Genomic DNA, 27338 nt, shown 5'->3' with positions numbered 1-27338 from the left:
GGAAATATAATGTATATCTGTTATATCAACCTATTTTCACTCCCATCTTGTCAAATATCGATGCTTGGTCAGTGGCCCTACATGTCAAACTGTGATGCACAAGGTATCCCTCCAGCGTCAGTTTTAGACTCTCAGGGGGAATGTGTCAGTTTACGCTGGTTACCCACTAAGTGCCAAATACAGGTAAATATTCTGTTTGGCAAGTAAATTTCAGAAGGCTACCCACCACACTGGCAGGGTCTCTGCTGTGTTATGGTGTCACTTACGTTTGCACTCTTTGTCCTCTGCTGTTTGCCTGTGTAGAAGACGAGTTTGACGCTCAACATGAAATTCATGGTACATTCAGGTGCCTCTCGTAAACTCTGAAATCTACATTGCTTTGTAGGTATGGCAAGGCATGTCGATGCTCACCATGGTATGTTCAAGAGTATCTTTTGAACTCAGTAATCTGTACTGTCAACAAAGTTTGTTTAAAGAGGAACATCTTAGTATATAATGACGAAAACTCTGTCTATGGGTGTGTGTGTGTGTGTGTCTGTGTGTCTGTTTCACGTTTTTCTCCTCACTGACTTGGTCAATCCATGTGAAATTTGGCACAGTGGTAGAGGGTCATGGGAGGATGCGAATGAAGCAATATTACATCAATTGGCCGAAACGGGGGCGCTATAGCAACTGACTGAAATTGCAAACTTTGAATGGGCATATCTCATGCCCTGTATGTCGTAGAGACATGAAACTTTGCACACAGATGCCTCTCCTCATGAGGAACAAATTTGCCTCAAGAACCCATTACTTCCGGTGATACAGATTTTCCGCCATTTTGAATTTTTTGAAGAAACACTTAAAATCGATCTCTTCCTAGGAAGTTTGACCGATCTGCATGAAACTCAGTGAACATAATCTAGGGACCAATATCTAAAGTTCTCTCTCGGCAAAAGTTGGAAAACTTACTAAAATTGAGCTTCTATAAGGTAATGAATATTGCGGAGGGCGTGGCTCATCACATAAAGGTGTATAACATCTCAAGGGTTTCACCGATCACCACGCAACTTTGTAGGCATATGACCTCACATAATCTGAGGGGACCCCTCCATCAAACAAAATGGGTGCGCTAGAGAGCTAATTTCTTATCTAGGCTTAACCGCCATATCGATTTTTACTAAACTTGGTAGATATGTAGAATAGGATGCCTCAAGGTGACTGGAGAAATTTAACTCTAATTGGCAACTGGGTGGCGCTATAACAACAGAGAAATGCTTAAAAATGGCTATATATATAATTATATATATAATACAGTACAGGCCAAAAGTTTGGACACACCTTCTCATTCAATGCGTTGTCTTTATTTTCATGACTATTTACATTGTAGATTCTCACTGAAGGCATCAAAACTATGAATGAACACATGTGGAGTTATGTACTTCAACACTTGAGCCTAAACCCCAGAGACTGTGAGTGGGCTTCCAGCCTGATGAACAAACTGTTACCTGAGTTAGTTCCTGTTCTACCTGTATTAAAATACAGGTCATTACTAACTGTTGCTGACTTCCAGAGCATTGCATTGGGGTCCTAAATACACTCGTCGCAGTTAGGTTAGGTTGTATCTGAATACCCGATTTATGGACGTCCTAGCCAAGCCCAGTCCGTTCTCATTCCCATGCCAGTCCAGTGAGTGACTGGGTGTACGACGGCTCCTTGGCCTCTGACCTACTTTTTGTTTGGTTGCCTGGGATCTGGGGAGTGGCTCATTAGGAGAGATGGCTAACATCTGATTTGGTGTGAATTATAAAAACAGTAGCAAGCAGCAGACTGGTGGCAAGTGGTAGTTATGTTTATTTTTAACATGCATATTTTTACTGGCCAAAATGTCTGCATGTTTGGTATGACTGTAGTATTTAATTATCTAAAAATGCTGCAGTACTTGAAAATGATTACAGGGGTAGTTAGAGACCTGTTGAACAAGAATATAAAGGGGGTTGCTGATAGCAACTTGATTTGGTTTTAAATAGAATTTTTAAAATCTACCCATAGAAATAAATGGTATATGGTGAATTTAGCATCTAGTAAACATGAATAAATAGAAACTAGTCCATACCCATTGAGTGCACAGTTGCCCACACACAGTTTCACGTGGTGTGTGTTTGGGATACAGGTCATAGGAAATTGCAGATTAAATAACCAACAGAACCCATTAAGAAGAGCAATGTATTCAGACAGAGTTTTTGTGAATATGATAGTATGATTGCTTTATTGAAAGTACAGTAGTACCATTGCCAATAGTGGGATAGTTAGTGGGCTAAAACTGTACATTAGTAGTTGAGGTAGCACGTTGAAAGGCAGATAGTTAAAGTGTTTATATGTTGTATTGACTTAAAAGTGGGGCGCACTGATAGTTCACATGGGAAAGGTGCAGCTAGCCCTTGTTGCAGCAGCATACCATATCATGACTTAGTCATACCAAAAATTATATACAGTACAGGCCAAAAGTTTGGACACACCTTCTCATTCAATGCGTTTTCTTTATTTTCATGACTATTTACATTGTAGACTCTCACTGAAGGCATCAAAACTATGAATGAACACATGTGGAGTTATGTACTTAACAAAAAAAGGTGAAATAACTGAAAACATGTTTTATATTCTAGTTTCTTCAAAATAGCCACCCTTTGCTCTGATTACTGCTTTGCACACTCTTGGCATTCTCTCTGGCATTGAACCAGTCTGAACCCAGAAACGGGGCCATGAGCCCACGGACCAACACAACTCAAACTGTTGGGGGGTGACGGTACCTGAAAAGGGCAGGCAAGGGACGTGGTGGACGAGGCAAAGGGTTCAGAACCAGACAAGCAGGCGTATGAGGCAGAGTAACTGATGAGGGATGAGCAGCAGGCAAACTGGGACAAGGCAATGGAATCAGAACCAGGTAGGCAAGCAGACAGAGCACATGTGCCGAAAACTAGCAGAAAGCAAATAGAGACCAGGTGAGGGATCTAGGAGCCGGCAGGTAGGTGAACAGAGAATGCACACTTATGGACATGTCTCACTGGCTGGGCGATGTGGACAAAAATTCATATCTCGGTATTTACAGGTTGACTGGTGATATGCGATATCACTATTTTCTACAAAATGAGCTACCGGACCGGATGCTCGATGGTTTCATCGCTGTGGCTGCCACCCAGTCGAAACACATCTCCTATCTCTGGTCCTCCAGCCATCTCGCCCCGTCACAGGTGGCCTCGGACTCCGCAGCTACGCTCCCCTGGCTGCCGTCGTTGTACGCTGACATCGCACCGACCAGCCCAAGGGACGCTGCAGCTGAGTTGAGCGGATCTTCCGCTGGACAGCTGGTTGCAGGAGCACCGGATACCACCACCACCACTGCCGCAGGGCTCCTCCCGGTTCATACCTCCACCCCAAAGCCATCCGGGTCATCCTGGACAGAGGTGCACCGTGACCGAAAGGGAGATCCGGCTGCGGGGAGAGTTTCACCTGTTGAGCTCTCCAACCGCTTCACCATCCTGATGGACAAGGCCCCAGTTCACCCCGGCAATTCCCCCGCAGTCCCGGCTCCCATGGCTCACCCTGCCGCCGCTACTTTTGTGGCCGGCAGCAGCACTCCCGCAGCCTCCGCTGTGTCTCCTCAACCTGCGGCTGGCGGCACCTCTCCTGCAACCACCGCTGTGTCCTCTTCACCACTGGCCGGCGTCTCCTCTCCTCCTGCCGCTGCTCCACCTCCTCCTGCCGGTTGGACGGAGGCGGTGGAAGCTGAGCGTCCGGCAACCCGTCCAACTGGTCCACACACACCACCTCATCACCCCCTTTTCCCCTCTACCACTCTAATCATCGGTGACAGCATAACCAGGGATATCCCCTTCATTAATGCCATCACTCACTGCTTCCCTGGTGCCACAGTCCGCTTCATCCACAATAAACTTCTGAACATATTGCCCTCACTCCCCACTTCTGTCACAGAAATAGTTGTCCATGTTGGTTGCAACAACACGTCTCAGTCCAAGCGCACCATAGCTGATTTTAATCTGCTTTTTAATGTTTTAAAGGATTGTGGAAAGTCTGTTTTTATCAGTGGCCCTCTTCCCCCGTTTGGCCACGGATCTGAACGTTTTAGCCGTATGCTCTACCTCCACACCTGGCTCCAGTCCACCTGCAATTCCCACAACATGGATTTTATAGACAATTTTAACCTGTTCTGGGACCGCGCTGAACTTTTTAGCAGAAATGGGATTCATCCAAGCCCACGAGGAAACCAAATGCTCTGATCAAACATTTAATATGCAGTCCAATCATCCACACGTGCATGACAGTTTTCTGATTACACCCACACACCCACTCTACCCCTGTCTTCCTCTCCTGCCTCTCAGACCACCATCTCCTGTGCCAGCTCCACCTGTTGCCCACCCCAGGTACTGCCACTCTCACCGGTTCATGTCCCCACTCAAACGGTTTATTCAGATAAAATTACTGGCATACCCTCTTTCATCTCCACTGTCATTTCCCACCGCAAACCAACAGCATGTTCATCATCACGCCCTTCTGCCACTAATCATGACAAGTTAATTCAAGTACACCATCAGTCTCTCCCTCCCCTTGTTTTTAACAGTGACCCTGTGAATTTCGGCCTTTTAAATATCAGATCCCTAAATAATAAATCGTTTTTATGTCATGATTTTATTACTCGTAATAAATTGGACTTTTTTTTTTATTATAACTGAATCCTGGCTATCCCAAGAAGACTGTAGCCCTCTTATTGAAGCCACCCCCCCCCTGATTTTACTTACCTTCATCAGCCCCGGCTGTCAGGTAGGGGAGGGGGGGGTGGCTGTCATTTATAGAAAAGATTTCAAATGAACCTCAATCTCTTATAGTAATTTTACCTCTTTTGAGCATCTTGGTTTTATGGTAAATTGTAAAGATCCCGTTTTATTTTTAATTATTTACAGACCACCTAAGCCCAATGATGTTTTTATCGAAGAATTTACAGAGTTTTTATCACATTTATGGTAAAGTATGAAAAAATCCTCATCTTAGGCAATTTTAACATACATGTGTGTTGTCCCTCCCAGACCTTTGTGACTGATTTTATGGATACTTTGGAAACTTTTAACCTCACTCAAGCTATTCATGAACCCACACACTCAAAGGGACACATTCTGGATCTTGTTTTATTTACCGGTCTCAGCCCTAACAATTTTAAGACGGAGGATATCTGTGTGTCTGATCACAAAGCAGTTTTATTTAATGTGGTTTTATCCCAGATACCTTTTAATCAATGCCGCCGTGCATTTAACCCTTCCTCTGTTTTTAAGTTTTCCGAGCTTTTTACTCCTGCTTCTTTAACTGCCTCTTATCCCAGTTTTAACACAGAAGAATTAATCTGGCATTTTAGCACAGAGGAGCTGGTCTGCCTTTTTAATGAAACCTGCCAGATTGTCCTCGACTCTGTCGCCCCCTACAGGGACAAAAGGTCTAGCAAAATTTTACAACCCTGGCTAAATGAATCCACCCATGATTTGAAGAGAGACTGCAGAAGAAAAGAAAGAAAATGGAAGAAAACAGGTTTACAAGTATTTTATCAAATTTGGAAAGATGCAATGATTAACTATCAAAGGGTAGTTAAGGAGGCAAAAGCCTCCTTCTATTCTAATCTTATTTTAACTAATTATTCTAACCCCAGAATTTTATTTAAGGTTTCAAAATTCCCTCCCCCAGTCGCTTTACTGACACCTCACAAGAACTCTGTGAGAGGTTTTTAAAATTTTTTACTTTGACACAGCACAGAAACTGCCCTCCTCAAAGTAATTCATGATCTTCTTTTAGCAACCAATAGAGGGGAGAGTGCAATTTTAATTCTTTTAGACCTAAGTGCAGCCTTTGATACTGTAGATCATGCCATTTTAATCAACCGCCTTAAAACCTGGGTTGGCATCAGGGACACTGCACTTAGTTGGTTTTATTCTTATCTTTTAGAAAGGACCTTTGCGGTCACCATAGGTAATCACTCATCTTCAACAGCTCACATTACCTGTGGTGTACCGCAAGGTTCAATTTTAGGTCCAATTTTATTTTCTATTTATATGCTTCCTCTCGGTCATATCATTCAGCGGCACAATGTCTCTTTTCATTGTTATGTGGACAACACACAGATATACCTCCCGCTGAGACCCGGTGACCCCAGAAGCCTAGCTGCTGTCGTAGACTGTATCAAAGATATCAACTGTTGGATGGCACAAAATTTTCTTCAACTCAACAACTCAAAATCAGAAATTCTGCCGTTCAGTTCCTCAGATTCAATCAGCCTCATCAAAAACAATCTCAGTCCATTATCCTCAAATGTTCAGCCCACAGCCAAAAACCTTGGAGTTATATTTGATTCAGATCTCAGTTTTCAACCCCACATCAAAAAAGTTGTTCAGTCCTGTTTCTATCAATTACGAATTATTTCAAAAATTAAACCCATGCTTTCACGCCCTGACCTAGAAAAAGTTATCCACGCATTCATCTTCTCCAGACTAGACTACTGTAACTCCCTCCTTTCCAGCATCAACCATAAATCACTCTCCCGCCTCCAACTAGTTCAGAACGCAGCAGCTAGGCTTCTCACTGGTTTTGACAGACGACATCACATCACCCCTGTTCTTGATTCCCTTCATTGGCTCCCTGTCTGTTTTAGAATTGATTTTAAGATTTTACTGATCACTTTTAAAGCACGTCTGGGTCTGGCCCTTAGCTATATAACAGAAATGTTGACCCCATATGAGCCTATGCGCAGCCTTAGATCCTCGGGCAGGGGCCTTTTGGTTGTTCCAGAGTCGAGGCTGAAGTCTAAGGGCGACCAAGCTTTTTCCATCAGGGCCCCTCGGCTTTGGAACGACCTGCCTGAGAATATAAGGTTTGCAGAATCAGTAACTTCTTTTAAATCACTTCTTCAAACCCATTTTTATAGACTTGCTTTTATGTGATGTCATTGTTCTCCTCTTTTTTTTCTTGTATTGTTTATTTATTAGTGTTTTAGTTGTATTGTACTTATTTTATTCCCTTTGCTGTTTTCTCCTGTACTCCTTGCTGCTACCTTATTGCTGCCATGTTGTATATGTCTGCCTCTGCTATATTGTATGTTGTCGCTGTATTACCTGCTGCTGTCATATTGTTGATTGTACTGATTTTGCTTTGTTTGTCAAAGCACTTTGTAAACTTTGTTTTTAAAAGGTGCTATATAAATAAAGTTATTATTATTATTATATTATTATTATGGCATTCTAGTGAGTATTTGGGGGAGCGGGATGGTGTATGTGGGATTGAACCAAAATAAACTACAGTGTGTGTGTTCATGGTAATGAAGGAACATGTCACCCAGTGCAGCAGTGTGACTCACTGATGTGTCTTTAGTAGTTTTTGGACAACAATGGAGCTCTACAGCACAGAGGAAGAACTTTGATACACCTACAGTACTTGTCTGTAGATACATTAATTGACTCATCTTTCAAAGTACTAAAAAGTATGGAAGTGTACATGGGAATACATGTAAGGAGACATACGGGTATAGTGGGATCGTTTAGATTGGAAAAATAACCCTAATAACATGAACTGTCTTGTAATAGTGCATTGGCGTATATGGTAGGGTATACTCAGGTACGAAGGTACAGTACATTGTAGTTTATTGGCGAGTATATTGGTGTATTGGGAGGTGAATGGGGGTATATGAGGTATAACGCTGTAATCAGCTCACTGCAGGAGGGAAACCAGTGGAGCTTATTAGCTTCTGCAGACAGAGAGGGAGAGAGAATCAGGCTGACATTCGCTCTCTGTTTGAAACGCAAGACTGCTAATCCTGTGCAGCCAGGAGCTTTAGGCTTTCAATAACACACACACACACACACACACACACACACACAATTTTATTTCTATTCTTGTGAGGACTCTCCACTGACAAAACACATTCTGTATCCCGTCACAATGGTAAATAAATTCTAACTTTAACCCTCAGCCCTTTGTAGAAATGAGGTACAGTCATAATGTCCTCCGTTTAAAGGAGATATAATTGATATTCAGCGGCAAACTGCAGGTTGACACAGTTCGGGAGAGCCATTTAGCAGCTGAAGAGACAGATATTTCCCTCCGGAGTTGGTAGAGACCAAAAACAGAGCTAAAAGAGAGTGAATATCGTACTTAGATTTATCAGGTGGATATAAATACAACATCTAATGAATCACCATGTTGCTCAGTAACTGCTGAATGTGATTTGCCTGATATGAGACAGAATTGTCAGCTCATTACACTCTAACCAATTTCTGTAGGGGAGGGAATTTGATTTCCCTAACTAATCATTAGAAACCAACGTATCTGCCTGAATCTAATGTCTTTTGAAGTCCACACTGATGCGAAGCCTTGCCAACATACCTGTTTTGCTGCAGTTTTAAGAGTGGAGCTGAGCAAAATGAAATAAACTAGGATGTCAGGTGATTTTGAGAAGATGTGGATTTAGAACAGCCTTGATCAGCAGCGTCACCATTGTTATTATTACTCCTCATTGGTTTCAGTGCACAGCTTGACAACAGCTTGACAACGGTGTGCCAGTGGGGCTGATTGGCTAACTGAGACCCACTACAGCTTAACGGAAAAAGCGCTATTTCACGTCACGATGCCAGACGAATCTGTCAACTCAAACTCAATGGAGTGGGCAGATTCCAAGATCTGCTCTCAGACAAGGATGTGTTAATGAGCAGCTAGTTAACTATATCAACATATACTGTATGTCAAATTATATATGCTGTGGTACAATTTGTTTCCATTTCCTTCAAGTTGCCCAAAAAAAATCCCATCAGTGACTGCAGTCCTCATAAATATAGAAGTTCAAGTTCACACACACATCTGGTTGGAGTCGCTTTCTCTGTGCTCTGTGCTGGGATAAAAACAAAAAAAAGGACCACACAAACACACCAGCTGAAAGCCTATCCATCTCCAGGTATATTTGGATTCATGTGTGTCTCTTTGTGTGTGCAGCTCATGACACTGTGTGTTAAATGTGTGGCTCGTAACAAACACAACAACAGCAAACAACAACAACAGCCTCCAGTTTGTTGTCGCCTGGTAGCTGTCTGAGCCAGGGATTTACAGCAGACACACAGAGCTCAGCTTCCTGTTTCAGGACTATCTGTTCTTCTGCTTCTTGTGACCCGTCGATATAAAACAGCAGTGATTTGGGGCCACAGTTCCTTTTATTTATTTATATATACATTACATTATATATTTATTTAAATTTTTCACATTTTAGGTTTTTAGATTTCAGCTGGAAACCAGCACGCGCTTAACAAGTGCTTAACAACTGTCTCAGAACTCGTCTTTACTTCCCCTCTGGTACTAACTAGAAACAAATGACAGTTATGTCCAGGAAGCTTTCTATGAAATTACAGATTTCTAAATATAAACAGGAAGGTCTAAAATGCTATTTCAATGTCGTCTATACACTACCAATTAAAGCAATTTAACTCTGGTGGAGAAATACTGAGTTCTTTATTTATTTTGGCTTAAAAATGGCCAAATAGAAATTGTCTGGGCTTACAGACTGGCATCAGCCAGAAAAAAAATCATGTTTTTAACTGTAGAATGAAAAAATTATTATTCGGGTTACAGCAAATTCAGAGTGCGCATTGTCATGGATGCTTTGTACACAAACCAACTGACCAACGAACAGTAAGGCTGTGGAGTAAAGATGCATGCCCCAAAAAAAGCCCACATTTCTAGACTGAAGGAGAAACACACCTACTTTTAAACATTATGACAGACTTGGACATCAATGTGTTTTACTGGGATATGTGCAAATACTGCAACGCCAACCTTTTTACGAAGATGGTTGAAGCAGTGAAAGAGGGAAGCTGTATTTGCACGGTCGAACAATTCTTCTACCAGTGGAAAACTTTCCATATTTAAACATGATAAACAACATGTTAGGGCACGTTATTGGGCGTATGCATGGCTGCATGTAAACGGGAATATAGTGTAATATTCATTTTCTTTAGACATGTATCCGCTATCGGGAATATTGTCTTTTTCAGAATAAGGGCAATACTTTGGGCATGTTAATGTAGTTGTTGCAACTACAGCCTCTTTCCTCTTTCATGGGGGATTATCACTAACTTCTAAGAAGCGCTCACTTTTAGATTTACCTCCAAATTCAGTGGTTTAGATCATCCAGATGAACTGCTGCCTTGTTTACAACCTTGATCACCTGTCTGCTTGTGTGGTTTTGAATCAGTGAATTAAGGTTTAGACCCAAAAGCAAGACAGGAGGCTCATTCAAGATGAGCCAGGCCTGCGCTGATTTGATCGCCGGAGATCGCTGCACAGTGCATGCCAGTTAGATTTGTGTCCAACTTCACCCTGACTTGCTCTGACGTAAAACAGTGCTAATCTCACTAGAGCTGTGCAGTTTTTAGAGCCAGGCACTGCACTCTCCACCAACTGCAAAACTCAAGGCATGATGGGAACGTCCTGGCTCTCATCTGATTAAACAGCTGATGGGTTTAGATGTTGACCAAACAATATGACGTTTCATATAATCTCTTAATTGTACATCATTGGACAGACTGAAGGCTGCTGGAAACCATCGGGAAACTGTCCGACTTGACCGTAGACTTTTGTCACGGACCCCTGCTGCAGCCGCCTGCTCTCGTCCACTTTCCATACGAGGTGCAGTTCATCTTGAACGAGCCATATCTCACAGGGAACGGGTGGAAATGGCTATGGGGGGAAGTGGGAACAGGTGAGTGGGTGGGTGGGGCATGCAGGTTACAGGTAATGATGGGAACAAGGTGTTACTGCAGGTCATAAAGGAGTTTGCAGTTTACAGGTTAATAAAGAGGCTGGGAGAGAAAGATGGCAAGAATCAAGAGGATATTGTGACAGTTGTACGTTGTTGTAGTGATGATGTCGTGTTCCCAGGTTTCAGCGTGGTTGTAAGATGTTATCACGACAGATATAAATAATGGTCAAAACTACAATACATTAAGCTACGATAAATAATAAACCAGAGTTATCTTTAAACGAGCTGGTAAAAAAAAAGTTACTGTTTAAGAATTTAAATTGAAAAAAACCCCCAAACAAACAAACAAACAAGCGATCGATAATAAACTTAAAAATAAATTACATTGAATCCAGTCACATTGTCTCCTCTCCCGTGTTTCTCTGCTGCAGCTTTCTGGCTCTGTGTCTGGAAAGATGCAGGAGGGCAAAGTGCAGCAGCTCGCCGCCCATGCATGCAGCCGGGGGAGCGCTCGGCGGCAGCCATCTTTACATTCTTATCTCCCTCCCATACGCCCCCCCGCAGGCCAGGCTCAGCCCTCCTGTAATTGACTTTCTCCCACTGAGCCCGGTGGAGGCTTCGGGCTGCAGAGCTGCACTGAAAAACCTATTACACACTGCTGCACACCTACACACTGCAGACCTATAGAGGGAGAGGGAGGGGAGGAGGGAGTGCGTCTCTGAATTCATCTAGAGAAGTCGACAGCGTGTGTCTGTTGGTTCAGATCCAAACAGGTAGGAATGACAGAAATCTGACTAACCAGCTTAGATCAGTGTGAGGATGATGGATTTGTGCGTGTGTGTGTGTGTGTGTGTGTGTGTGTGTGTATAAAGGTACGAATGTGATCAGACAAAACCAACCTGCAGAGGCTTGAAACTTGCTCAAGTTTCTGTAATCTATCACAGAAAACATCACGCTACCTTTATTGTCAGAGTTATGTGAAGAGAGCTGACAGCCAGGGCCAAACTGAGGAGGAAGACAAGGTCACCTTCTTCTAGTGTGTCGTAAATTCTCATGGAAAAGTTTGTCATACGTGGCCGTGAACAAACTTACTCACTAAATTTAGTGTAATGTACATGATTTCCACAGAATAGATTTCATCAGTACAGGAACAGAGTCATGTTAAATTTTCCTCTCTGCTGTTTCTCTATTGTAATGGAAGTATATTGCAGTCATTTCCTCTTTGCTGATCTGATCAGCTTAAGTCAAATCAGTTTTATTTATATTGCCCAATGGCTTTACAGTCTTTACAGCATACGACAACCTGGGACTCACGCAGGAAGCAATATATGAAGACAGTTTCCCCAATTTTTTTGCGGATCCACGACCTGCTCAATGGCGGCATGGTGGTTGCCTCACAGCAAGAGGGTTCCTGGTTCGAACCCAGGGTGGGGGAGCCCTTCTGTGCAGAGTTTGCATGTTCTCCCTGTGTCAGCGTGAGTTTTCTCTGGGTACTCCAGCTTCCTCCCACAGTCCAAAGACATGCAGGTTAACTGGTGACTCTAAATTGCCTGTAGGTGTGAATGTGAGTGTGAATGGTTGTCTGTCTCTATGTGTCAGCCCTGTGTCAGTCTGGCGACCTGTCCAGGGTGTACCCTGCCTCTCGCCCCATGTCAACAGGGATAGGCTCCATTTATTCATGTTTTAGAGTAATTATGATTGGATTGTTACATTTCTGGGCTATAGAAATACAAGTAAAGAAATACTTGGACCATTGTTCCCAGTTATTATAATTCCAGTTACTGTGCGTCCCTCTGCTGTAACTGCATTTACAGCATCATTCTGTAACACCAGTCCTGACATTGTGTAAAATGTTTACTTTGTTTAAATTAATTAAACAGTACGTTGATTTAGTATTGCTGAATATCTTCAAACTCTCCAAGTCTTGGGCACGTCCCAGAGTCTTTACATACCGTACCACACCTGCCCTTATATAGTGTTTAGGTGCTGTTACCTGTGCTAACAGGTTACTTATGATCAAGTGGGATTCATCATTCAGAGCACTTGTGTTAGAGCAGATTTGGATGGTTAACAATTGTGCATTTGGAGTTTACTTATCTTATTTTTTCTTGTAACAGAAAATGAAGAGAATATATAGGAAGAATTTAAGAGAATGTTGCTGCTTGAGGCTGCCTCTGTCCTTAGACCTTTAGTTCGGATGAGGATGGACAGACATGTAATAGCCGTCATGTGAACAGAATACCCAACATAATAAAATTACAGCACAGACAGTCAGAATGACCAAAAGATAGATGGGTTAGATTGTAGACAGATATGAAGAATGCATCCAGGATGATGTCAAGCAGCTTCCAGGTGTCTCCCTGAGCCACATGTCCTCCACTCTGTGTTGTCTTTTTCCTTTACATCCTGTATATCTTGTTTTAATGTTTTTTACGTCTCGAACTGCCTTGTTGAAAGGTGCGATACAGATAAACCTGCCTTGCCTTTCACAGCAAAAGCACCAGTTGAATGCTGCACAGAGAAAGGCCATTATTTACAAGTGAAAGAGAAGCCAAAGTTCAACTAAAGTGAAACTTGACTTTCAGCATGAGGTTCTGGAAGTGATGAGAGGCATCAGTTATGACAGAGACACTTTTACTGTCAAGAAAAATGATGGAGACGTACTCTTTTTTGGCACCTCTGGATTCTTGGCTTATATGTAGCTTTCTGTAGCTCAAAGCAAGTGACAGTGAGGGGAGACAAGTCAAGCTAAGGTGCCAATAAATGTGTTTCTTATTAGAAATAAACAAACATGAAATACAATGTCAGAGCCCAGGAGAGAGACAGAGACAAATGAGAGGGGGGCTGGCGTTTATGAGCTCGGTGGAGGCCCAAACAGGTGTCACCACATTAGGCTAATGACTTCCTGACTGCAAGAGATGATGAGGTTAAACTGAGCAGACACTGTGCCTTTTATATTCATCTTGTATGTTGTGTTAACTCGCAGTACATGCGTTGGCCTGCCTCAATCTAATTATACTACTGCAAAAATTACTAGCATTAAATTGTGTTGCACTGAAATATACCACAACCAAAAACACACAGACATTTAAACTGGTAAAGGGACAGTTCACCTCCATATCAAAAATACATTTGTAAAACTCAACATCAGTGTCCCTTTGCAGAAATCATGACTAGGTTACTCAAGATAATCCACAAACCTTGTTGTGAGCAGTTTCATGTAGGAACTATTTTCTTTCTACCGAACTACACCTGCCAACCGTATCACCACACAGAAGGAGGCGTGCATCTACTCATGGACAGCTTGTTCTCATTTCCAGGGTGTCAAATACAGATGCTTCATCACATTCCTCAGTATGTGATATTCATGCTAAAGGCACCCTTTTGCATCTTTATGGGATGCATAGGCCTTTCAGCTAACTCCCATGTAAACCCATCCATGGCCATACTTGATGCTGAGAGCAGTTGACATTGTATAAAGAGTGAGAAAGTCTGTGTAGGGCAAGAGGAAGCTGAGATGGATGGGTCAAAGAAAATTAAACTTTCGTCGAGAGATCACAGATTACAACCTGTGTGAAACCAAAAGTCAGCGTTGGTTTAACGTAGCATTATACGGGGTGCCACGGTGGTGTAGTGGTGAGCACTGTTGCCTTACAGCAAGACGGTTCGTGGTTCACCCTTAGGAGGGAGCCCTTCTGTGTGGAGTTTGCATGTTCTCACCTTGTCAGGGTACTCCGGCTACCTCCTACAGTCCAAAGAAATGCAGGCTGGGGCTATAACTGGGGACTCTAAACTGCCCGTAAGTGTGAATGTGAGTGTGAATGGTTTGCCTCCTGCCCAATGTCAGCTGGGATATGCTAGATGTTATATATCATATTTATTATATTATAGTTATATCTGGTGAAGGTGGAGCACTATTAACTTTATATACTGCTAGATAGTTTAATCTATAGAACAGTATCATATTTTAAAAACTGATCATATGTTTTATTTTTAAATCTGTAAAGTAACATAACTTCATGTAAAGATAAGAATATTTCTCTTTGAAATGGTGTAGAGTAAAATTAAACAGTTGCATAAAATTTAAATACTCAAGTAAACATAAAGTATCCTCAAAATGATACTTCAGTATAGCCCTTGAGTAAATGTTCTTTGTTATGCAGTTACTCTCCACCACTGCATTGGTTGGGGTGACATGAAACCAGTGTCTACGACCTACCTCGACCCCTGGCTGTGCCTTGCAGGCCTCAGGTTTACCATGAGAACCTCACATGGCATTTTTACTTTTAAACATTTTTTGGTGTCTTCAGTGGAGACCAAAGCAAATGCAAAACATGAGTGCTTTGTTCCTAGTAGAGGAATTTCTTCAATGCACAATTTAGAGATGCTCAAAAAGAGCTAGAGGATGTAAATGAAGACTGGTCTAAAAATACATACACAGTATACTGCCTTGGCAACTGGTATGTGAGAGGTTCACATTCACCAGCCTACTGTTTTGTACTGAGAGGAAACGACAGAATAACACGTCAGTTCCAAATTTCTGGAAAATTCTCAGCGAAGGCAAATATTTAAACCTTTTTTTTCCTACACTGCCTCTGAACTGTGCACGATTACTTTATTTGTCTTTTACATTTTTTTTCCAGCTCAGCTTTCTGTTGTGTGTGTAGTAATAAGTGTGTGCATAGTTATTCATTAATGTCATTTTTTGCAGTTACCACTAGAGGTCGCCAAAGTCAGAAATGGTCAAACTTTACACAAAGGGGTTTTGACACTGAGAGACTGGGAGAGATCTCTGGTAAAATTACACCATAAGGTGGGGAATTATACTTCCTTTTATACCTTCTACTTTTATATTTAATATTAAGTCAAATCAGCAGCTTCGACCGATGCTGGTTGGTCACACTGACTGAGCTGAAAATGGATTCATAAGATTTAAGACTTAAATCTTGAAGCGAAAACTGAACTCTCCAAAAGAAGCAAAGATAGTGATAGAGAGACACCGGCAGAAAGAGACTGAGAGATAGAGAGACCTGTGCTTCTTTTCTCAGTCTCAATGTTTTATTGAAGGGAGAGTCTAACTAGGTCAGCCTGTTCAAACCAAGCTCGCTCTACCTCTCCCTCTCTGTCTCCGTGTCCTCAGTTCACTCCAGTCTGCTGTCAGAGAGACGGAGAGGAGGAAGAAGAGACTGCAGAGAGGTGTGGAAGAAGAGGGAGACCGATGAAGGGAAGGATAAGACAGTCAGAGGGATGTGGGGAGAAGGATGAGGGCAGGAGGAAGTAATCAGTGGAAGAGGGGAGGGTCAAGGAAAGGTGGAGGAAAAGACTGGAGAATAAAAGTAAGGAAGCAGGAAAAAATGGAAAGAATGGAGGGTACAAATCTCAGGAAGAGAGGTAAAACTGAGAAATGGAAGGAAGAAAGATTGAGGGAAATGACAAATGACAGGATTAGGGAGGGAAATGATCAAAGATGGCAGGGAAGTGGTGGGGATGATGGACAAATGTACAGAGGGAGAGAAAATCATATTAAGAAAGGAAGCAAAAATGTGTCAATTAAAAAGTCTCAAACCATCAAGTGTGAGAAGACTCAATCTGCTGATGAACTCCACCATCATGTTGACCAACTCTACACCCTCATGCTAGCCAAACATAAATGCACAAACTGATACTTCTGTACGGTACTAGTACACTATGTACTGCTTCCAGTAAATAGTCCTAGCCTTGCATTGAGTCCGACACTGACTAAATCTGTCACCTTCTCTTGCCTACACCTTTCCACAGGTTTCAGAGTGCTAGGGTGATCAACACTGCAAGACAAAAACGGCAAAAATTGTAAAAGTAACACCAGTCTTAAGATGGCAGCTACTTTTGAACATACATTTGTAAGGACAAAAGGTAGAAGAGCGTGTAACTTATCCAAATTTAATGCAGGAAACTAGACTTTGGTATGGTAACCATCATATTTCTCTTATCTTTACAAGGGTTTTAGATCCTTAATCTTAACCATACTGTAGCTGCCATGCACAACTTTGTTTAATTTTGTTGATCTCTCTCAATACTTAGCTGTGTGTAAGTATTTTAACTGTTTTTGCCAATTTTAATTTGGAACAAATAGTTAAGAACTTGAGTAGGTTCAGGGAGAGATCAAGGTTTGAGTCAAAATTACCTCACCATTGAGGTCAGGGAATGACTGTGGCTGCCAACATCAACTGTCAGTATGAAATCGGAAACAGAAAGCAGTCATCTTCCTCTTAGGTCTGACATTTCATTGAACAATCCATCTACTCTGACCTTGCATCTCAATGTCACCTGACTTCCTCCTTTGATTCTTACAGACGAGAGTCATAGCCTAATTCCTGCCGAAGGGGTTTCATCATTTGACCATTAAAAAATTTGTTTTGCAGGTATACTCTCTGAAATGCTAGCAGATTTTTTAGGAGTTCAGTCTCTGCTGAGCATTGGGAGAGATCCTTCCACTCTGAGTGTATGCAGGCTGTGCTGCATGCTGCTCTGTTATACAGAGCCTAAAGTCTAAACGCAATGTGACCACCTTACAGTTGATACTGTAGAGAGTGATTTTAAAATCGTTGGCACAGGATGCCAAGGAAAAACCCCAAAAGGTATCACTTAATCTAGGATTTGATCAACGGACCTTGGTGCAGACACTGTGCAGCACTTTCCCAGTGATCAAACAGTCCATTGGAGGGGGTCTTCTTCATGAAGGAGAGAGCAAAAAAGGACAAAGCAGGCGTTGTGGAGGGAAGTTATTTTAATTAATGGCATATCAATAATCTATTAAGCTTCTGAAAAAGAAATAATGTGTAATAATAATAATAAAGTTACAATTTAAATTAGGGTCTGACTGCTTTGTTACACAGAGCTGAACAAAGGAAATTACACACTGATGCATTTCAACGCCTATAGAGACTTTTGTGTGTGTTCGCGCGTGTGTGTATGTTCATATGTGTGTATGTGTGTGTGTGTGTGTGTGTGTGTGAGAGAGCAAGGGAGAGAGAGAAAGAGGAAGATCTGGTCTGCGGGGTGGAAAATCAAAACAACACCCAGAGACTGACTGCAGGGCCGCACACACACACACACACACACACACACACACACACACACACACACACACACAGTCTACACGCTTGGAATTAATTCAGAAAGAGAGAGGGGGAGAGAGATGAGTGGTGGAGAGAGGCAGGCAATGCATTGCTATCCTTGGAGAGCCTGCATGCGCGCGCCCGCCGCTGGCTCTTCATCATCGGCGCGTCGCCGGCTCTTGCGTGCGCGTCCGTGAGAAATAAAGAAAGAGGAGGAAAAGGGAAGAGGAGGAAGGAAAGAGAGGTAAACCCGCCGTCTTCATCCTCTCCTACTGCTGCAGTGTCTGATTCTTCCTCCACCATCTTCATCACCGACACCATCATCATCCTCTTCTCCCTCCTGTCTGTCTGTCTGGGTCTTCCCCCTCCTCCTCCTCCTCCTCCTCCTCCCCCTCCTCCCAGTGAAGGCACGGCCAGAAATCACGGCGACAAAAGAGAGAGTGTGTGTGTTAGAGAGAGAGAGAGTGAAGGAGGCTGCAGACTTTCCGACCAGAGAGGAAGAGGAGAGGGAGGAAGAAGAGACAGAGATAGAGGAGTCTCCATCTTCGCCATACCAGTATGTTTTTCCCTTTTCTTTCTTCCTATAATAATGCCCATAATAAATACTCCTGTGCCTCTGATGCTCTGTATATGCGCCTTTTAATGCGCCTTGACAGCGCCGGTCACCTCTACCATATCCCTGTAATATTCATACAGCGTGTCAGTCATGCTTCTGTTGGCTCAGTTTTGTTGACAGTCTTTTACAATATTCCTGAGCTCTGACCGTGTGTCTGTACGCGCCGTTACAGGGACATTGTCTGCTTTATGATACTCCTATAGCCTAATACTACACAGTGTGGCAGCTCTGCTGTCTCAAGGCTGGCGACTTATTATATTCCTAATATTTATACCCCATTGTGTCATGATGCATGGTGCTGAAGTTCTTTGTTGCGAGTCTTGTCTTTAGTTTAATAATACCCACACGACATTCCTACAGTGAGCTGTGTTGCTCAGTCTGTTGTGACCTTATGGCACCTTTTGATTATGTTTATGCTCATGTTTCATTATCAAAGCCATGTATAATTTCTGTGTTATTACTCTGAGGCGCCCAGTGCTCCATAATACCTTATAATATCTTTGTAATATGTCCGTAATGTTCCTATAGGGTGCTGTGAAGCCGGTATTGTTCTGTATAGAGAGTGTAGGCTATAGGACCTTAATAGGATATGATAATCCAGGCTGGGACCACTGTGTATAATATGTTATATTCCTACAGGGTGTCAGTGTTCCTATAATATTGCCATAATGCTTCCACAGTGTGTCTGTGTTACTAATTAGTGAGGCTGCAGTGACCTTATGGCACCTTTTTATTAAATGTATCTCCTCTGTTTGCACTAGAAAATTTCTAATGTACATGTAGCATCCACATTAGTTTAATAATAATAATATTCTTAAAGGATTTATTTAATTTACTGGAATCCGAGACCATTGTGTGGTAAAATGAAGGGAAGTAACAGAAGTGAATGAACAATAGTGAGGTAACTCTGCTTCACATCAGAGAAATATGACTTTTAAAGTTTATTGCCTCCAATGAATGGAAAGTAAAATGCATAAAATATAATAAAATACATTAAACACATAATAGACAAATGCAAAAATAAATGCAGCATTGTATAAAACAATTTACTTTGAATACATCCAGCTGTCATCATCAGTAGCACAGTAAAGTTATGCTATGTGTCCCGGAGTGACTTTCACTACAGGGTCCTATGGATTATAATATATTCTTTATAGTAGGTGAACAGTGACCTTAAGGTATTCATGTAAAATATCCCTGCTATTTATTTTGGGATCAGAGCATCAAACTTTAGTTGCTTAATTTAAAAAGTTTGATATCTGCAGTGGTAAACTCACTGTTTTTGTCTCAGCGCTGTTACATGTTGTCCATAGGAGCAGATTTGGGGTTCTGGAGGTTCCAGGTTCAATACTAACGACTGGTGACTTCACTTTGTGAGGACTTGATCCCCAAAAGCTGTTGCCTGTTTATCCAGAATCAGAGAGTCAGACGATTGAAACTTTGCTGTGAGGTTATTTTTTTCAACTGTCTGACGTGCGTCTCTATATAGGGAGTAATGGAGAAAAATAAAGGGATGGCTTGCTATCGGGTGAGAGCTTGCAGTGATGCCCTTTGTATGAAAATATGCTTTAATTCACACACTACATTGTGACTGTTTTATTGTTTAGTTGCACTTTTTTCTGAAAACAGGTGAGACATGATTTCCAGAGTTAAAGGTATACTATGGAATTTTCATTTGTTAATATTATCGACAGCGAAAGTGATACTCAGCTTGATGTTTCGCCTTGCTGTATTTGCATTCTTTTGGCGCGGTGTCCGTGATTTTTGTAGCTTCCTGTTGGATGCATGCTGCTTATGCAGCTACATTTAAGTCCTGACTTTTAATGTAGACATGCAGGCTGTGCACAAGAATGTCCTCAACATGGCAAAATAAGAAGAACATAAGAAAATACAGGCAGGGGGCTCTGCAGAGAAATAAACCGCCACACACTCTAGTAGGTCATATGTGATGATTAAGAGAGATTACTTCTGTATGAGTCTATACATTGTTTTAGGCAAATCCTACATGTAGCTTTCTGAATTATTTCTAATATGAAATTTTCACTGCAAAGAGTAGCCATGTACAGCCCGGTCTCACTGTCATGGCATCAAAAAACGCTGCTTAATCAGTGGCCCTAGGAGTCAAATACAGAAGCACAATGCACCCTTTAGTGTCTATATAAGATGCACCGGGCTTTCAAACTCAATGTAAACCTCTCCACATCATTATGACATGTTCAGAGCAATGTGATGCGGTATAAATATCGAGAAAGTTGGGGCATCGGTGGCTTAGTGGATAAAGCAGGCGCCCCATGTACAAGGCTGTTGCCGCAGGGGCCCGGGTTCGACTCCAGCCTGTGGACAATTCCCGCATGTCACTCCCCCTCTCTCTCCCCACTTCACACTTGTCTGTCCTGCCAATTAAAGGCTAAAAAAATGCCCCCGTTTGCTTTTCCTTACTAAGTAGCTTTCTTGCCTTAACTTACCCTACAACAACACAACACAAAGGGCATTAAAAAGATGCTGGGGCTTCTGGCCAAGCGCCAGAATATGTTGATTGGGGATGAGATTATGTTTCCATACCATGGAGCAGGTACGACAAAGTACATTTACATTCTATTTATTCATTTGGGAAATATTTTTGTTCAAATGAGGTACAATCCGAAGAGTAGCAGATCAGGGTGAATAAGTACCACAACACCGAAATAATATATATACATTTTACAACAGTGACTTTCTGCATTACTTTATCAAACAAAACAAAAAGTAAAGAGTTGAACTTTTCCGCTAAAGCCACATTAATTACAATCAATACTGTGTCGTTCTGTCTTCTCAGTTTGTTTCACTGCCCCCAGGTGGCCAAAGATATCAGTTAATATTGTTTTAACACAAAGACAACTGTGAATGCAGTTTAAGCAAAGACATTTTGTCAGTTGGCTTGTTAGTTATCAACCCAGATGCCAGAATAAGATGTTTACATTGTACATTTCTGAAAACCAGAGATACGTTGCATTTGTGCATTTCGTACGTGTCATATCAACATTTCTAAAGTGGCATAGTTTGGATTGCAAGTATGTGAGCTGAGTTTCACATATCAGGAGGAAGAGGGGATGGTGGAAGGCTTGAGAATCCTCGGGTGACTCGACTGCCAAGTAGCAGACAGCAGCAGACTGTTTGAGACCAACAAAAGCGGAGATTTTTAATGAGAGTTAGTAGAGACCAAATTGGGTATTTCCAGCCAAGACATGTTTTCTGAATTGTGGCCAAGTGGTTTTTGTACCTTAACCTAAGAACGTAACAGTGTCACGTCATGAAACTGAAATTTGAAATGTAAAGAGTTTCAACATATCGGCTACATGTGAACGTACAAATGTAACATATCTGTGGTTTGCAGAAACGTAAGATACCAACATTTGTTTTGGTGATTGGATTGTAGTTTTCTTTCTAGTTGGTCAGTGAGCTAATTAGTCCGTTATTTGGTTATTTAGTACTTCAGTCAGTTAGACTTTTTGTGTCCAGGAAACACTTTTTTATCAGCAGTCATCGTCATCTTCATCATTCTGGGGTCACATGAATATTGACTAAGTGACCTTTGATCTGCTGTTTGTTGATTGGAGCAAATGACTGTCTTCTCTAGTGATATGGAGGACAGGTGAAAACGGGACAAAACACTAATCTGGTTCAGTTACAGCTGACTTGTGGCTCCAGCAGAAGAGATGACTGTTTTGCTGTGTAAACACTGAGATCAGGTGAACTCAGCCGAAAAGTAATGAAAGAAAAAAAAACCTCCCTTATTTCCTGTCTGCTCTCTGCAGAGACAGAGAGTCAGAGACAGACCGGAGCTGGTGATCATTCATAACTGCAGAACAAAATAAACCTTCCCTCCTCTCTGCAGCCTCACACCACCTGTGTGTGACAGAGGATATTAAACACAGCTTCAGCTTACAGTCCACTGGTCATACCAGACTGCTGGCTCACAGATAAAACTCTCCATTCACACCTGTGGGTCTATTCACATCACAGCTCAGTCACAGACCAGTGCCAGCTATCTGTGATGAGCTTAACTATAGTGTTTCAAGTCAGTGAATGCAACCTGAGTGTCACTGACAATTTTTGTACGTTGTAACTGTCATTCACATCAGATATAGCTTTTAATCACCACCTTAACTGCAAAGATCTGTGACTGCAGCAACAATGCTGATCGCAGCTTTAAAACAAACCAAACCAGGGAGCCGTTTCACCAAATTTGTAATATGCAAGCTGGGATTTGAACATAAGATCATTTCCTCTTGCTTAATTTGGCACGCTTCACGAATTACTACCAAAGCTCATACTTGTTGGATGAGCATGGAAGAGCTTTGTGAAACATGATGCTGCCACCATTTGCAATCTGTATGTTACCAGTTGATTTTTTTTTTTTTGTGTGTGTGTGTGTGTGGTTACGACAACAAATGCGCAGCTCTCCAACCTTGACCGCTCCTTTAAAGCTGCCTGTGAATGTAACTCAACCACGTAAGGAGCAGATATTCTAGCTCCATGAGTCTTACAAATAGCCACTAATTAGCAACCTCTCTGGTTTGAGAATCTTCCAAGCATAAATCGTGTCCCTTGACCCGTCGCACCAAAGAATAAAATGGTTCCAGTATTCTACGGGGTTATCGGGTGGGCAATCCTTTCACTAACTGTTAGAAAGGAGAACAAATCACACATTAAATTTCTCTCTCTTTTAACCTGTAGCCTTTACATTAATGTGAGGACGCTGTATGCTTTTATTAATCACGCATTACGCTTTGTTAACTCACACTACACTTTTAAATCGGTCTTTCTGCATGGCTAGAACCCGCAACTCTCCTCCTTACACTGTACTGATCGACCACAATGAGGAGCTCACTCTGAATGTAAGCAGGAAACCCCTGGTTGGTTCTTCCTCTGTACAATTCCAATAAAATTAATTTAAATAAGACAACCACATCCTCAGTGTGGACACAAGAAAGAGAGAAAGGTAGCGCTACTTTGTGCAATTCTTCTTCAAGCAGAAAGTCAGCCGTAGATGTCTGGAAGATGCAGACTGTCTGTTCTGCAGCAAAGTTCAGTTTTATATCACAGCACAGCCCAGTCGCCAGAAAAAAATGTTGGCATTGTATGTTTCTGCAAACCATGGATACGTTACATTGATATGTTTCATACGTATCTTATCAAAATATCAAAGTGACGTAGTTCAGATCTTGTATAAGACCTAGGTGAGACATCTGCCAAGCAGCAGACTACTATTCAAGACCAACATGAGCATTTTTTAATGACAGGTTGTGACATTTCCAGCTGTTTATGACAACAAAACTGGGTATTTTAAGCCAGAACATGATGTTTTTCTCACTATAACCAACTGTTTTTTGTGCCTAAACCCAACCAAGCGTTAATCATTGTTTAGCATTGTCACGGCAGAACATAAATCAAGCCCATTCACGATCTTTTGGGAAATCAGACTGTTGGACTGCTCAAACCGCAAGACAACTGACAAAAATTTCTTTGTTTTAAGTATTATTTTTATTGATGATAATGTATTTCAACATGAACATACAAACCCCAGCAAACCCAACACATACACACAAGTGAAAGAGGGAACTTGACACCTAAATTCAACATAGTTAAGAGTTAATAACACAAAAGCACATAGCAATACATATCATCTATGTATGATTATCATACACAGCCCATCACGGACTAGAGTACGCAGCTAAAGGATAAAAGCATGCAGTTAATATGTATATCCAGATGCCTTCATTGAGTCCAGAAATTGCAAAAGAGAACCCCCATGATTCTCCCCATTTCTGTTCACATTTTGGATGATTAAATCGCAGTTTTTACATGTGAATAACCGAAACACAACAAGTTTCTGAGGCATGTTGGATTTGATGTCTTTCAGTCTTTTAAAATGAGTTTTTTGGCTAGCACCATGCCCATCTAAGTGTTGAAGAAGAGCTGACTAAAATTTCTGATTTTCCAGAAATCCATCAGATCAGATCGTTGATAGTTCACTGTGACCTCAAACTGCAGGTCACATGACAGCCAATCTGGCAGAAATTCATCCAAACTCTGAAATGAATCCTGGGCGACCAATTCAAGGCTAAAAGGCGGGTGTGTGCACAGCATTAGGGAAATGTTACTATAACCAACCAGGCAAGAAAAGTAACTTTGGTGCTTTTGAAGCGGTGACGTGATAGTCACATTCATTTATGTAGCGAGGCTCGTGTCTGACTCCTCCATGATGGAGGTTCAGCTGGTTACAGTCGAGTTGATAATAAAACTGTCACGTTAAACCACTGAGACCTCATTTGAACTACCTGTCCGTCTGTCCATCTGCCTGTCTGAGGTTTATTAAATCTGAGCTGCTGCCAAGACACCCATCAATCTGATTAACTCATTCTGATCAATGGAGGTCAGCAGCACACACACACACACACACACGCAGCAGAGAGGCATCATCCACTTTCTATTCTGGAGCTCCGAATGACTCATAGTGTAAAAACCACACATACACACACACACACACACACAGGCACTAGTTGATGACACACACACTTTTAATGATTAATCGTGGGTAGATCCTGTTCTTGATGATGTGCGTGTGTGTAAAACCCTGCATGTGAATGGCAGCTGGTTTAGAGCTGTGATTAATGAAAAACTTTCTTAATTTGCTCCATCTGCTGTGACCTCTGACCTCTCCATCCTCAGTTACACTGTAACACATCTGATGTCTGAGGTGAAGGTTTGGTTTTTTTAACTGCTGATTTGATTGAGAGTCTGTCTGGATACAGAAAGAAAACACTGAGTCAAATATCTTGGTTTGTTTCAGATTTTTAGTCATAAAAAAGTGGGAAATTACCCACTGAATCACCTCTGATGTGTCTGGATGTTTTCTCTTCACACTCACACTAATCCTTCAGGAGTAACGATTGTGGATCTCTGTTGCCACTGACGACCTGCCTCGTCTGCTTGTTACAGATCATTAAAGCTTCACTCACTGACCACATCCACTCCTTGACCTGTCAATCACAGAGCCCCCCCTGCTCTACTCTGACTGGTCGACAGAGGTGACTGATAGCAGAGGGAGGGACCATGTGCAAATTGGTGGCTCAGTACACTAATTAGTAGCATTAATATCAATATTAAATCACCTTAATTTTAAAGGAATGTATAATTTAAATTTAAGTTTTCTTCACTGCAGGGTAATGAGCTGGCTTACAGGGGCTTTATGCAAAATTCAGAGCGTATGATTTGTCTGGACACGGCTCTCAGCATGGAGGTTGCTGAGCTGGCAGCTAGCAGCTAACACTGATAACTCCATAAACAGAGCTAAACAATGGTGACAGTGCTGACAGAGCTGACAGAGCTAACGGTGTTAACTGGGGGGACCAGAGCAACTGCGATTCAGTGGGAAACACACGTGCTAACATGCACATGCAGCCGGATCAGTTTGCTACAACAGCCCACAGAAAAGCTCCGATTACAACACACAACGGGAGCGTGACTTCAATTTCTGCTCAGGACGCCATTACTCCACTATATCTTTACATTGCAAATAGTGGTTTGCTGCTAAATTAATGCTCAGAATGCCACATACAGAACCTTTAATTAAGGGGGGGAGGTGAAACAAACCGCTAACAATCTAACCAGCTGAGATGATGCACTAGTCAGCAGTGGAAGAAATTAACTATGAGCATTTACTCAAGTGCTGTACTTAAGTATAGTTTTGACGCACTTTACGAGTATTTCCATTTTACTTTATACTTCCATTCCGCTATCTTTCAGAGGGAAATATACATTTTACTCCACTACATTTATTTGCTAACTTTAATTACCAGTTACTTTGTAGATTCAGATTATTAACACAAGATATAAATCAACTAATTATGGGCGGATCATGACACAAAGGGCCCCTGGCTACAGATATGTAAAAGGCCAACCACCTCTCCTACATATGGGCAAGACACACAGACTTTGTGGTAGTTTTGCCTATTTTTTGTAGTTGTCATGCATCTTTTTGCAGTTTTATGTCTCTCTGTAGTTTATGTTGTTTGTCTTTCTAGTTTCTATGCATTTTTTCTGGTCTTTTTGAGTCTCCTCCTGGCTAGTATATGTTAATTTCAGTGACATTTTGCGGATGAAAGTCCCATTACTGAATGGTGGGGTCCATTCAATAATCCATCCATGCAACTAGTAAATTATGATGTATAATTATAGATCATACTCAGCATGATATAAAGAAATTAAAATGAGCAAAACCTTATAATCCAGCAATATAAAATACTGTATATTATTCTGAAACCTTTTTGCATCATGACTACTTCTACTTTTAGTACGTTAAGTGTATTTTTATGCCATTACTTCAGTACTTTTACTTAAGTAACATTTTGAATTTAGCAGAAATTCAGTGCCTTCTTTTGCATGATTTCATTCCTTAACTGCCAGGTGTATGAATAAATAAATTTCAACATATAGTTCTCCACATTCCTCCGAACACAATCCTCTATGTTCAGTCTTTTATTTTGTGTTGTGACCAGATTATCAAAGAAATCAAACTCACATTATTAAAGAAAAAACAAGTTTTTGAGAAGTATGTAATGACTTTTAACTCACAATAATCAGGTTATAGTTGCAAAGGATTCAAAGACACTGACTTATATGGAAGTCACAGTCTCCACTGTAAGATAAGTGGGATCATAATAAATTGATTTGATGACAGAAAATACCTGACGTTACTCTTACTTACTCTTTTAACGTTATGAGACTTTTTCAGTTATCTGACAAACAGAAACAGCTTATTTCAGTCATCAGGAAAAGACAAATTCCATGTAAAATAAACTCAGCC

The 27338-nt window shown here is 41.6% G+C and overlaps 1 protein-coding gene across 7 annotated transcripts in view; it reads left to right on the top strand.

Moving 5' to 3' along the window:
• Positions 1-17842: 17842 nt before the first annotated feature.
• Positions 17843-27338, top strand: part of myt1la (myelin transcription factor 1-like, a) — a 78117-nt gene continuing 68621 nt past the window's right edge. For 6 of the 7 annotated variants that reach the window (XM_049590559.1, XM_049590562.1, XM_049590560.1 and 3 more), the window contains exons 1-2: positions 17843-18118; positions 18277-18430. The gene's annotated coding sequence lies outside the window, so the exon portion shown is untranslated. The remainder of the gene's footprint in view (positions 18119-18276; positions 18431-27338) is intronic. The other variant, XM_049590558.1, reaches the window with a different exon arrangement.

Source organism: Epinephelus fuscoguttatus, linkage group LG11 (assembly GCF_011397635.1).
Source record: "Epinephelus fuscoguttatus linkage group LG11, E.fuscoguttatus.final_Chr_v1".
In the NCBI taxonomy this organism is placed as follows: domain Eukaryota; kingdom Metazoa; phylum Chordata; class Actinopteri; order Perciformes; family Serranidae; genus Epinephelus; species Epinephelus fuscoguttatus.
The sequence above is the reverse complement of the archived record's forward strand: the minus strand, read 5'-3'. Positions and strand labels throughout refer to the sequence as shown.